Source organism: Galeopterus variegatus, unplaced genomic scaffold (genome assembly GCF_000696425.1).
Source record: "Galeopterus variegatus unplaced genomic scaffold, G_variegatus-3.0.2 Scaffold1694, whole genome shotgun sequence".
NCBI lineage: Eukaryota > Metazoa > Chordata > Mammalia > Dermoptera > Cynocephalidae > Galeopterus > Galeopterus variegatus.
The window spans coordinates 545,113-560,128 of NW_007727805.1; positions in this window are offsets into that span (position 1 = coordinate 545,113).

A 15,016-nucleotide genomic window follows, 5' to 3' on the forward strand; every position below is an offset into this window, starting at 1 on the left:
CTTTTAGTAAACTGACACCTTCAAAAGCTGAAGGCCTTTACAAACCCAGGGCCTCTAAACCCCTGATATTCCAACCACACTGGGCTAACAACCTAATGACTTCAAGAGCCTAGAGCCCTAAGGGCCTGGGGCCCCTAAAAACTGATGTCTCTAATAACTTCGGGCCTTTGAGAAATATGAAGCCTTTAATAAATTGGACATTTGAATAACCTGGGGCTTTTAACAACCCAAGACCTATAATAAACTGAAACTCTTGGCAACTCTGGTTGCCTAGCAACCTGGGGACTCTAATTATCAGAGACTCCTAGCAACCAGGAAGATTACACAACCTGGGGTCCCTGTACACATCCAACCCTGGACCCGGACTGCCTCTCACTCTTGCACTGGCTGAACACTGAACCTTGACAGGCAGTGTGATCTAAGAGATAGAACCAGAATTGGAAACCAAAGACCCACGTTTAACGTTCTGATTTTGTCACTTACTAACTGTATATCCTGTGGCTTAACCTTCCTGATCATCAGTTTCCTTATATATAAAATAAGAATGATAATTATAGTATCTCGCTCATAAATTATTATGAACATCAAGTAAAAAGTTTTATGGGAAGGCATTTTAACGGCTACAGAAATGCATGTTGCCATTTTTGACTGTACCCTAGATCCTTGCATCCAAACACATACGACATTCTGTCAATTTTACTTGCAAAATATCTTTTCCATCTATTCCAGCTCCATTGCCACCACCAAAGCCTCAGGACCCTCCACTTTATTATCTATTTTTCCCCCAGTTATTTTCACAGAACAGGCCTTATTATGTCACTTTTGCCTAAGGCTTCCATGGACTCCCCCTTGCTCTTGAGGTCAAGTTCAAACTCTTTAGCATGGTATATAAACATTTCATGATCAGGCCCTATCTTTCCAGCTTCATCTTCAATCATTCTCCCAACCCCTACTTTCTTCCTTTACACCTAAAACAAATCTGAGAGGAGGGTGTTATCATCTCAGTTTCACAGGTAATGAAAGTAGGGCTGAAAGAAGTACATACGAGCCTTGAAGCAGTAATTTAAAACCACATCTGACTCCAAAACCCAAGTTCTTTGACTTAAACCCCAAGATCCATCACTGCCTCTTGGAAGGTTCCAAAAATGAGATTCTCTGGTTACTGTCTTAAAACAACTTCGGTCTTGTCCCGAAGCCCCTTCACCCTCTCCTGCAGAAGCCATGGGACACTTTCGCTTTGGTGGAGCCTGAGGTTTTACCACCAGGAGGCGCTCTCCTTGCACACACGCAAAAACACACACGCACCGCAGATCTAAGAGATTATTGAGACCACACCAAGTGGTGCTTAACCTGTGGTCCATCTCATTTTGCCATTTGGCTCATGATGTGATTATAAGATAGATGGTTGAAAATCTGCCTCTATATTGCTGCTCCTTGAAAAGATCCAGTTATTAACATTTTAGTGGCTAAAAAGTTATTTTTATTAATATCCTTCATGTCAATAAAACAGACTAATCTGAGTTCTAAGAATATACATTTTCCTCTACTGAACTCAATAAAACTACTGTCATTTTTAATTAAAATAAATGTGACCTGTAGACATCTTTATTTGCCCTGTTTCATTCTCAAGCTTAGGGGTGTGAGAAAGCTGAGTGGAACAGTGGGGAGACTGCTCATCGCTGGTGCAGTCCAATGTCCTCATTTTATGAACATGGGGACAATGATCCCCAATGGAGAAGTGAATTGCTCAAGGGCCCACAGGAGGAAAGAGCCAGAGCTCTTTCAGATCTAACTTTTCCAGAACAAAACTCTGCACTAATACACTCCCCTTGTAATTGACAGAGAGTACATAAGAGAAGCCCTCTGATATTATTGCTCCCAGGCCCAGAGTGCAAACGGAGTGAGCCCAGGCACTCCCTGGGGCTCCTTGTGGTGCGTGGGAGAGAAATCATACTTGCTCTATGGGTGCGTTCAGCCCTCTGAGCTTCTATGTCTTCCTCTGTGAAATGGGGATAATGATATGTATCTCTCGAAGGTCTGTTTTCTGCTCTTTTCCCTCTGGCACCTTCCATGCACTTCCTAAGATCAGTTCTTTCCAGGATGAGATCCAGGCCCCCAGCAGGGCTCTCCCAAGGTGCAGGTCGGGAGAGGACAGGCTTCTCCACTTAGCAGCCAAAAGTGATCTCCCTCCCACACTGCAAGGGAAGAGCTGAGCTCCAAGCCCATGCTGTTCAGTGGGCCTGAAGGGGTATCATATATAGCAGTGATTCTCAACTGGGGGTGGTTTTGCCCCCCAGAGGATGCTTGGCGATGTCTAGAGACAGTTTTGGTTCTCACAACTGGCAGGCGGGGGAGGGGAGAGAATGCTACTGGCGTTTGGTGAGGAGAAGTCAGGGCTGCTGTCTTCTACAACACACAGGACAGCCCCCCACAACAAATAATTATCCAGCCCAAAATGTCCGTAGTGCCAAGGTTGAGACATCCTGAAACACAGCACAGACCAGTCTAGTTCCCTCTCTGCTCCTATCCTCTACGAGATGTTAAACAGGCTTTGTTATTTCTCTAGGCCATATTCAGTTTCCTGACCTGTGCAATGAGACCATCTGATCTGGTGATCTATGGGACCCCTCCTAAGGCCACCACCCTCTAGCTATGCTTCCTAGTCACCAGCCTCTTGATGTTGTTTAGGGTATGTTGAGTCTCCATAAGCAAAAAAGAGAGTATCCCTGCCTCCATTTCTTTAACTATAAAAGTTTCTACATTGGTATGAGAAGAAAAAGGGCATAATGTGTGTAAATTGCCTTACACATAGTAGGTGCTTAATAAACATTTGTCTTTTTAAAAAATCATCATAATGGATCAACATGGAAAAAATTTCAAGGGAACTGTGATTCATTGAAAAGTGTCATTCACCAGCTCCAGGGCAGAAGGGCCTTTGAGCCAAGAGAATGGTATTTTTTCGGAACGTTCCAAGAGGCAGTGATAGATCTTGGGCTTTGCAGACAGTCTAGTGAGGTGGAAAGAACTTGGGTGTGGAGATACACAGACCTGCTTTTAGGCCTCTAACCCGTCCTTAGGAGAAAGATTTCTGTCAGAAAGGATAAAAAGATCCCATTGAAAGAATCATTTCAACAGCTCCAGTCTTTGATGCCAGGTCTGACATAAGTTCAAATTCCTCCTCTGCCTTTCTTACAGAGTGACCTAATTGTCAGCAGGGATGATAATAATGCAAATCAGTTAGGAGCCTGTGAATTTCAAGTGAGATCAAGCATTCAGTAAGTGCTTAATAAATGTTAGCTGTCGTTGTTGTGCTCCAAGAGCCACAGGTGGGTCAGTCACTGTACTGCCCAGCTAGGATCAAGCACATTCTTATTTAAGATTTCCATGAGAAATCACAAAACACTGTCAAACACTATTAATGGGTCCATGAGAAAGATAATTGGTGGCCTCTGCTTACCCTCCCACCTACACACACACACACACACACACATGTATGCACACGCACACGCACACACACGCATGCACGCACACACACACGCACGCATGCACGGAGAAAGATAATTGGTGGCCTCTGCTTACCCTCCCACCTACACACACACACACACACACACACACATGTATGCACACGCACACGCACACACACGCATGCACGCACACACACACGCACGCACGCACGCATGCACGCACACACACGCACGCATGCACGCACACACACACACACACACCATTTTACATACAGGAAAGCTAACATTGGACATTTGATCAAGATAAGGATCTGTTATGGTCTGAAGGATGGGGATATAAACTTGTGTTTTTCCAGTACCTTCTCCCTCCCTCCACTGTAGTGCTAAGAACACCACCATCCAAAGAGACTAAAATGATTGCTCTTGACCACTGAAAGTGGGAAAGCCATCATCCTAACCCCAGTGCCTCCATAAAGAAAGCAATCTTGTAAAACAGAATCTGCCCCATGGTTAAGCCAAGACTATCTTTTATCGATTAAAGGTCAACAGGAATGTAGATAAACCATGCAGAGACCTAACATTCTGAAATGCCAAGTCCTAAGGCTAAAAGTCTAAAACCAGTCATTCAAAATACAAGGAGATGAAACCCTGGAGGAATGATCAGGACCTAAGCCGCTCTGCTGGATCTGAAATCCAGATTGCCCGCATCCTGCGAAGGCACTCCCACAGAGAGGGCTGAAATTGAACTGATGCTGCTTAATACATAGTCCTGCAAACATGCAGAGTTAATGGGACTGTAATAAGGCAGACCCATGAACTCTGAAGTGCGTATTCCTTAAGCATTGCTTCAGATACCTAGATCTTGCAGGAGGGACAGCATTTCAGTATCTCCTAGAGGAGAAAACAACTTGGAGGACTGGTTATCAAACTACATTCCATGAAGCTTGGGAGACTGTGTAGAGATGTCCCAGAAGGCATGGCAGGGGAGAAGAGGGAAGCTGAGCAGGCAGGGTTCTGCCCACCCTCACCCCCACTTCTATCAGAGCAGCTTCACTTTTCTCCATATTATGTATTAAAATCCTGCTTAGGCTCTGCTTCAAGAAAAGGTTCTGAAGCTAAAAAAGGTTGACACCAGTGGTAGACTGAATTATTGGTCCCAGATTCACTCCCCTGTAGTGGAGTTATATTTCCACACTCTTACATGGCTTCATGGTGAACAGTGTACTTCCCAAGACCTGTGCTTTAACCAATAGGAATATTGGCATGACCTTAACGAAGACTTGAAATGTGTCTGTGCCATTGGACCTACCCTCTTGAGCTCTTGCCTTTTTCCATGAGAAAAAAAATTGCCTCAATTAGCTACAAGACCAAGGATGAGAGGCGTATGGAGCGGACCTGGACCCAACCTGCAGCTTGGAGTCAAGCTGAGCTGAGCCCGGAATAAATCAACCAAATCTTAGCCAACTTGCAGGCCTGTGAGCCCAAATTAAATGCTGCTGTAAGCCATTGAAGTTTTAGTTGTTTGTTGTGCAGCAACATAACTGACTACACAATGCCCTTTAAGGACACTTCTCACACCTTCATTTAAAGAAAGAATCTTGCTGTTTAAAAAGGAAAAACAAAAGGAGTTTACAAAAAACTCAAGCACTATGTAATTCCGTCACTTTGGAGAACAATCTCACAATATCTGGTAAAGCTAAAGATGCACATACCTTACCATTCAACTATTCCGCCTCTACATAATTACATAACATAGAGCAGAGGGTGGCAAAATTTTTCTGTAAAGGGCCAGGTAATAAATATTTTAGGCTTTGCCAGCCACGCAGTCTCTATTGCAACCACTTAATTAACTTGCTATTTCAGGATGAAAGCAGCCATAAATGAATGCCTGTGGCTGTGTTCCAATAAAATTTTGAACAGATACTGAAATTCAAGTTTTATATAATTTTCACATGCCACATAATAGTCTAATTTTTTTAACCATTAAAAATGTAAAAATCATCCACCAATGGATGAACAGATAGACAAAATGTGATATATATACACAAGGGTACTTCAAAAACTTCATGGAAAAATAGAATTAAAATATAATACAAATCTTTCCAAACTTTTTGAAGAATGCTCATATAATGGAATGCTACTCAGCCTTGAAAAAGGAAGGAAATTCTGACACATGCCTCAACTTGGATGAACCTTGAAGACATTAGGCTCAGTGAAATAAGCCAGTCACAAAGGGACAAAAGGCGTATGATTCCTCTTGCATGAGGTACCTAGACTAGTTGAATTCATAGGACAGAAAGTAGAATGTTGGTTGCCAGGGGCTGGGGAGAGAGGGGAATGGGGAGTTATTGTTTAATGGGTATAGAGTTTCAGTTTGGGAAGACGAAAAAGTTCTGGGGATGGATGGTGGTTACGTTTGCACAGTAATGAATGATATATTGCCGCTGAATTGTATACTGAAAAAAGTGGTGAAAATGGTCAATCTTATGGTGTGCATATTTTACCACATTTTAAAAGTTAAAATTCAAATTCAAAAAAGAGAAAAAATTTGGGGCCGGCCCGGTGGCGCAATGGATAGTGCGCCGCTTGGGAAGCGCGGCGGCGCTCCCGCCCGAGGGTTCGGATCCCACATGCGGACCGGTTCCCGCTCACTGGCTGAGCGAGGCGCGGGAGCAACGCCGAGGTTTGCAATCCCGTTGCCGGTCCCGGGTCCGGTATGGGGGCAACACTGAGGGTTGCGATCCATTGCTGGACACGGAAAAAAGACAAAAGACAAAAAAAAAAAAAAAAAGAGAGAGAAAAAATTTAAAAACTATTCCATGGCCCCCCCATACAAAAACAAGCGATGGCCAGATTTGACCTATAGGCAAAGTTTGCTGACACTTGCCCTAAAGAAATTTTTTTGCATATGGTCTGAGAGATAAGTACAGGAATTCATTATTTATGTCCCGGTTATAAAAAAGGAAAGGAAAAAAAAAACCAGATTTGACCTATAGGCAAAGTTTGCTGACACTTGCCCTAAAGAAATTTTTTTGCATATGCTCTGAGAGATAAGTACAGGAATTCATTATTTATGTCCCGGTTATAAAAAAGGAAAGAAAAAAAAGAGAGAGAGAAAATAGCGTAAACATTCATCAACAGGAAAATGGAGAAACACATTGTGGTATATTTATACAATAGAATACTTAATGATAAGTGGAATGTGCTACAATTTATATGTAAAGCTTAAAACCCTGCTGAATAATGCCATATTAATGGATACACAAATATGTAGTAAAAGTGTAAAAACATACAGGGGAATGATTAACACTGGATTCATGGTAATAGTTATCTCTGAGGAGGAGGGAGAGGAATTGGGGTGAGAGAAGAAGATACAAAGAGCTTCAATTATATCAGTAATGTTTCATTTCTTTAAATGAGATCTGATGCAAATATGACATAATGTTAAGATTTGATAAAGCTTAACGGTGGGTAAATAGGTATTCATTATGCTCTTTTCTATTCTTGTCTGATCTGTGAAATATTTCATGATGAGAAAATTAATTTAAAAAAGTAAAGGGAGGAACAAAATTTTTAAGGAAAAAAAAAAAAAATCATCAATTTCAAAACATGCCAGTAGCAGAAGCAGGAATAATAGAAGTAATCTGTCTGTCTCACTGATTCTTCCTGGCTTTTTCAGGCTTTTTCAGCCCACCAGTTTAGAGCTTGGGACATAAACCTCATGCAGAGACACATGTTTGGAACCAAAGTATGGCGCTGCCCAGGGATTTGTCCCTCTGTGGCTGCAGAGGGAAGATTGACAGAGCCCAGACCCCCCATCCCTGGGTGCTATCCTCCAGCCACAACCCAGGTTTCTAGAGGTAAGCCCACTCACATCCACAAGGCATAAGAAGTCATGTTAGGGCTTCAAGATGTTTCATTGTGAAAACCCCAGGTTGTCTCACCAGTACCTGCAGAGATGCAAAAAACCAGGCCACGTTTCTCCGAGGGACCCACCATCACCTCAATAAACATTTATTGACCTTAGCTCTCGTCCATATTTAGTGCTGTCAGTTAGGATTAGGTTAGACTGCCAGTAACAGGAAACCCAAGTAACAGTGGCTTAAGCAAGGCAGAAGTTTATTTCTGTCTCATATGAAATAAATCCAGAGGTACATAACTCAGAGTAGTGTGAAGGCGCTATCATTCCTAGGGTGTGACTTCTCCTCCTGTTCCAGATGACAGCTAGAGCTCCAGTTCCCAGATCTGCCTTCCAAGCAGCAAGATGGAAGAAGGGGAGGAAAAGGACTGGCTTCCACCCTTTTAAAGGCAACTTAAAAGTATCCCACGATTTTTTCCACTGACGTCTTAAAAGTATCCCACAATTTTTCCACTGACGTCTCATTGGCCAGACACAGCCAAATGGCCATACTTAGCTCCTAAGAAAGGTAGTCTTTTCTGAGACACCATGAGCCCCTCTAAAACCAGGGGTTCTCTTGCTAAGGTAGAAGGGAGAACAGATACTAGAAAAGGCAGCTTGCAATCTCTGTCGCAGTCACTGAGTTGCTGTGTGGCCGGTCTTCAGCAGGTGCTGTTACTTTCTCACCCTTCTGCCAATGACTGGACTAAATCATTGCTAAGATCCTTTCCAGATCTGACATTCTATTCTATGCTAAAGTTGTATATTTATATTACTGATTGATTCAAAGGTGAAGTGAAGGAAGTTAATGTTTACTACCTGTTCACAAATAATTGACATTTTCATTGTTTATCTCTTTTGAATCTCATAAACAACTATATGATGTATTGGATGTATTATCCCCTTTTAGAAATGAGAAAATTGAGGCTCAAAAAGGCCAAGGCACTTCCCAAACTCACACAGCTTTAAGTGGTGGGACCAGGATTTGAATCCAGTCCAGGCTCCTTCGTCACTCCATGCTGCCAATCTGTGTTTGTAAACAGACTTGGGTGCAATCCCAGGTCTGCCATTTACTAACAGTGTCACCTTGGACAAGTTGCTTAACCTCTCTGTGCCTCATTTTGCTCATCTGCAAAATGGGAATAATAATGATACCTATGCTGTCAAGTTGTTGAGAGGATTGGATGAATGAATATATGTATCCAGCACATTGTATTAGTATATGTGTTAGCTATTCTCATATTAGGCAACGCTTGGGATGTACCTTGAGGAAGAACTGAGGAACGTGGAGGGTGGTCCAGGCAGAGGGAAGGATGAGCAGGCGTCAGTGAGTCTCTCTCCAACTCTAGCACTTAAGAGGGACCTCAGCATGGGGTAGCTCCTTATTAGGCACATGTTCTATTTGAATAGGTCTCAGGAAAACCCCTCAGAATGAGAGACTCTGAGACAGGGCTCTTGAACCCGACCTAGAAGGGAAGGGACGAGTAGACACCCTAACTCCCAACTGCAAGCTCTCCACGGCGCTAGGAGCATGAAAGGCAGGGAGATGGGGGTGTGGGGGACAGCCTAGCACCCAGAGCAAAGCACATGAACTTGGGTCTCTGCTCTGTCTTGGCCCTTATCATGCTATATTCCAGGTGCTCTGGTTAGTTAATCACAGCTGGCAGCCACACAGCCCTGCAGGACCCAGCCCCACGTTCTGGGTGAGGCTGTTCTCTGAACTTTTTCCCCAAGCAGGAAAACTTTCTTCTCTGTATACTTAAGAAAGGGACAGCTACACAGGGTCACACCATGCGTCTATCCAGCAAGGGTGCTGCAGCCAGCAGGATGCCTGAAGGACAGGGCTCTCCTCCAGGAAGGGTGAAATCACTCCCTTGGGGACCCTACATAGAAGCGGGCAAACCATGACAAGGAGGCGAGCACCTGAAAATGGGACTTGGGAGACCTGAGTTCTCAACCCAAATCAGCTACTGAGTCATTCTGTGACCTTAGGCAAGTGCCTCAACCTCTCTGGGCCTCAGGTAATAGGAGTAATCATGCCAGTCTCTTAAGGTCGTTCTTCTGTTGTGAAGATTAAATGAAAGGTGTTTAGAATCACTCCCAGCATGTAGTAGGAACTCAGTGCCTGCAAACCTTGTTTCTTCAGGATTCTCTCAGCTTTAGCATTTTACAATGCTGTGACAAGTCCCATAAGTGATTAGATGACTCCCCGACTCCTTTTTTTTTTTTTTTTTTTTGTCCTAAGCATGACTTGTATTTCTGAACTTAATGAGTTTAACTCTAAACTCGTCCCCATTGTTTATGCCTTTACGACTTTTCATCACACCTTTCACACGATGACAGATGTTAGGGGCTCCGAGCAGCATGCTCCCCTCCTCTCCTACAATCTCCAAGGAGATCAGATCAATGGCATAGACACGCAAGGATCAAGAGCCAAATGGGAAGCAGACAGCAAGTTTATTCATCCACTGTGGCACGACCCAGCTCTCAAACCACAGGCGTTCCTGTCATCTGTGTTGCAGAATTCAGATCAGACTGTGGATATAAGCAGGACCTCCTAACTCTCACCCTAAATCTAGATATTTTAGAACATACGCCCCCTACACACACGCACGCAAGCACACACACCACCTCACGCCACCTGATCCCACCTGTGCAGGAAGCACAGGGTTGAAGTTGAGTGGAATGATGGAATTTGGCCTGATAGCTAGAACTTCTCACCCAAATAGCATACTCACAGAGGTTTGACTAGAGGCATATCCAAACCAGGAAACCAGTGGAAAGATATTGCATGCTTTGTATCCAGTATACAAGAAAATAAGTTGCTGAATCATGTTTCCAGAGTCCCTGTGGCTGACACCCTAAAAATAAATAGAAACATGGTGATTCACCTGCCATTCTGAAACATTAACCCAACAGAGCAGCAGGCCAGGGTCACAGGTTCACATCAGTAGGGACTTTCTGGTAACTTCCTGCAAGCGGGATCCAGAGCTTACCCTTGTACTGGCTGACTGCTGGTCGTCACTCCAGGTGTGGGCGAGCAATGAACTGGGAATGTCATGGCACGCATGCTTTTCCCAGTTCTTCCTTTCCTAGCTGCATGCATTTGACAGCAAGTTCCCCTTCCTAGGCCTCAGTTTGCTCCTTGCTAAGTCTCATTTTCCTAATTCGAAAAACAGGAATAACAGTCGCTACCCACTATGGATCTCTCAGGAATGTTTTAAGGAATCCATGGACTCCAGCAACATGGGGGTGGGATGTGTTCTCCTGAGGAGAGGAGATGGGATACACAAATTCCCACTAGGATGGGAGGAAGGGATCAGTCCAACAACAACAGCAATCAAGAGAAAGGGAGTACTGCTCACCTTTCATAAGCCAAATGGGGCTGGGTCATCCAGAAAGACAATCAGAGAAAGACTTTCACAATGAAAGGATAAAGCCGAAAGTTTAAAGGAGTAAAGAAGATAATCCCATTTGCAGAAGTAAATAATAAAGAGCAGAAGAAATGGTAAATATGATGGATTGAAGTAAACATCACTTTTTTAAAAAACCAACCAACCAAAGTGTGAAGGCCATATAAACAGAATCCTGATCATTAGGAAAGACAGAGAAGTAGGAAGGAGTACAGTGCCGGCAATGCCTCGGTCCCACTCCGGGCACAGACGTTCTTCAGAAACACAAGGAGATCAGAGAACTGCTGTGGAACTGCAAGAGAATGGGCAGGAAGAGGTGGTGCCTGGTGACAAAGTCTGCACATCACAGTAGTGTTTGCAGCTCTGTTTCAGGAGCAAGGAAGGGCTCAAAGAAAGTGTGAGGCAGGATGTGCAGGCAGAACATAACATAATTCTAGAACTGACCCAGCTATAATCCCAAGAAAGTGCCCCCAGAGACTTAGGGCCTGGCTATCGAGTTCTCTAAGCTATCTCAAGACCAAGCAAACCTTGGACTGCTGTCCCAGGAAAAGGAGAGGGTTAGTCACAGCAACAGTAACATGTTTAGAAAGGACGGTGGGCAGCTATGACAAGCTGAAGCCCACTGCTGTGGCTAAGGTCCCACAGCACCAGCAGAAAAGGCTGTGGGTGCCATGCTGAATGGCAGCAGACCACTCAGCCATGATTGGGAAAATGAGGGCGGAGCTGACAGAGGGAGAGTCAACATGTTCATATCCACAATAAGCTTTGGACCAGACAGTAACACCTTTGGAGATGACGAAGATACAAAACCACTGGGAAGTAAAGAGAAAGCACCTGGGAGGAGCGTGCACGTAGCAGGTTGAGGCACAGACACCAGCTTTTGAAGACTACGTGAACATGGACCAGTGAAGTGTGTCACCCTCAGGCAGGGATGGACCCATACAGCAAACACAGGTCATCTGAGTCCTTGCTGCTAGAAGAAGAAACACTGAGCATCAGCAATGCCAGTGGGGTACATACAAGCATACATGGCTATTGCACCTGCTAGGTGTAAGGTAGTGGGCAGGGAACATTACATACATTAGCTCCCTTAATTCACACACACACACGCCATTGATGAGAGCCCTAAGACTCAAGAGTGGTTAAGTGATTTGCCTAAGGCCACACAGCTAGTAAGTGGAGAGCCGAGATTTGAATGTGTCTTTGACTCCCAAGCCCATGTTCATAATGGCTCTTCTACTCCTTAAGAAAACAGAGGGTGACTACTTTAGAAGAGACTTTCATTTCTCCTACCCAACTGGATCAGCAGGAAGGGAGGACTCTGCGAAAAGGTGGGGGTACGTCGGGGCACTGAGTCATCAGCCGGCTCTGGGTAACCGTCGCTGCTTTCTGGCTTCCCAGACTGGATGTGGCTTCTCTTCTGTTCTCCAGCTCCTTGTGTTCACTTCTGCCCTCACATTGTATTCAAATCACTTGTTTCCACATCTGTCTCATCCATTAGACCAGCAAGTGGTGCTCATCTCTGGCTGAACATCAGAATCTCCTAAAAAGTAACAATGCCTTGGTCCCACACAAGGCCAATTAAAACAGATTGTCTAGGGCTAGGACTTTGGCATTCATATTTTTTTAAAGCTCCTCCGATAATGATTCAAATGTGCCACCAGGTTTCAGACCCACTGTTGCAGACTATGAGTGCTTCAAGGTCAAGGACCAGGTCATGGGTCTTTGAATCCACAGAGCCCAGCTCACAGTCTGGTTCATAGTAGGTACTCGACCCATGTTTAATGAGTGGATGAGAACAGACAGCAGAGGATAAAGACCAAGAATACAGAAAGGAAAATCAGGGAAGTATTATGCAAAAGAAAAAAAAAGGAGTGATTTGAGACTGGGAAGCAGAAGAGAATCGTTAAGATGCCAGGGGCAAAGGAAGAATCTGGATGAGGCTGCATGATCATGAGGTTGTCTTGCATAACAAATCTCTAGTAAAGGTAATAGGAAGCTTCAATGTAGAATAAACAGCATCTGCCTCAGAGAGGAATAGGGTGAAAAAAAGTCAAAAACATAAGTCTTTGAATGCACTGGAACAATGGGCTTTGGGGGCCAGACCCTCGGTATTGGCAAGAGGAAACAAAGAGGGCAAGTGCCAAAAAGGAAGAAAAAGAACAGAATTGCGATGTCAAGAATAACTGAAACATGTGAAAGAATATGGCCAGGAAGATAAAACTCACAATCTCTAGTAAAGGTAATAGGAAGCTTCAATGTAGAATAAACAGCATCTGCCTCAGAGAGGAGTAGGGTGAAAAAAAGTCAAAAACATGAGTCTTTGAATGCACTGGAACAATGGGCTTTGGGGGCCAGACCCTCGGTATTGGCGAGAGGAAACAAAGAGGGCAAGTGCCAAAAAGGAAGAAAAAGAACAGAATTGCGATGTCAAGAATAACTGAAACATGTAAAAGAATATGGCCAGGAAGATAAAACTCACGATTTAAAAATAAAATGGAGAAACAAGAGAAGGAAATCTTGAGAATAAGAGTGGACTGAATTNAGACTGGGAAGCAGAAGAGAATCGTTAAGATGCCAGGGGCAAAGGAAGAATCTGGATGAGGCTGCATGATCATGAGGTTGTCTTGCATAACAAATCTCTAGTAAAGGTAATAGGAAGCTTCAATGTAGAATAAACAGCATCTGCCTCAGAGAGGAATAGGGTGAAAAAAAGTCAAAAACATAAGTCTTTGAATGCACTGGAACAATGGGCTTTGGGGGCCAGACCCTCGGTATTGGCAAGAGGAAACAAAGAGGGCAAGTGCCAAAAAGGAAGAAAAAGAACAGAATTGCGATGTCAAGAATAACTGAAACATGTGAAAGAATATGGCCAGGAAGATAAAACTCACAATTTAAAAATAAAATGGAGAAACAAGAGAAGGAAATCTTGAGAATAAGAGTGGACTGAATTTGTAAGCTATCCATATGTGTGTTTGCTCAGAATGCTATTGTTTTAGCAGTGGGGAAAGGATTATAGGTAAATTAAAAATGCAAATGCACTTCATAATGAAAAATCCTGTGATGAACAATTGAGATGATCATTGGGACAAATCTCTGAACAGATTCAAAATGTTCTAGAAATGCAAGGTGGCGTGATTATCATTCTAAGGTGTGATCATCCAGTAGGTGCTGCCGTGCGAGCTAAAATAATTGGCTCTCTGAGTGTCGATCGCTGGTCGGCTAAACACAGGTTCAAAGTACCCTCAGTTCAGCTTCTGACAGCTCTCAAGAGGTAGACTCTCTAGGGCTGGGTCTTCCAGGAGAGTAGTTCATGGCTGGTTTATACCCTAGGTGCCCTGGGGCCATCTCACATTAGAAGAATTAGGTCTGAGTCTCTGCCAGGAAAGAGAAAGGCATAAAGGTAGCAGACTTAAAAAGGAGAGAAGGGAGATATATCTAACATTTATTGAGTGCCTACTATATGCGAAGCAATGGGTGTACGGTATTCCATCTAACCATCAAAATAACTACAGAGCGTTGAACTGGCCCAAGATCATATCTAATGTTGGAGTTCCTCAGGACTCTCTCATATTTTCACTACATCCTCTTTCCCTATCATCCCACCCATGGCCATACTCTAATAATAATGACCCATGAACCATCTCCAGCCTAGTCTTCTCTGAGCTTCAACCATTATATGTAATCCAACTTGGACATCTCAAACGCACCTCAAACTCTTCAAGTGCAAAATAGATGGCTTTAACATATTCCCCAAACCTGACTCTCTTCTGGTGTTTCCTGTACCAGTGGACCCTTCCCCCAAACTGTCATCCCTGTGTAAGGTGCACACCTGAAACCTAGGACACGCCATTATCTTACACCACTGGCCCACATCCAATCAACCCCAAGTCCTGTTTTCTTTACTTCCAAATATCTCTCAAATGTATCCGCTCCCCTAACTTTCCATCTTCCTCACTGTGCCTAGACCAAGCTACCATCATCTCTTGTCCGGACTGCTGCAACAGCACTGGGTCTCCCCTATCAACTCTGACCCTCTCCAATTCGTTTTCCACCTAGAGACCAAAAGGATCTTATCAAAATACAAATCTGATTGTGTCTGTACCTCTAACCCATTCAAACCCCACCAGCTTTGAATAAACCATTTGAATAGATTTGCAATACTGTTCAGGTAAAGACCAAAGTCCTTCACATGGCCCTCAAGGTCTGGCATGATCTGGCCTCCTGTCTCATTTTCACCT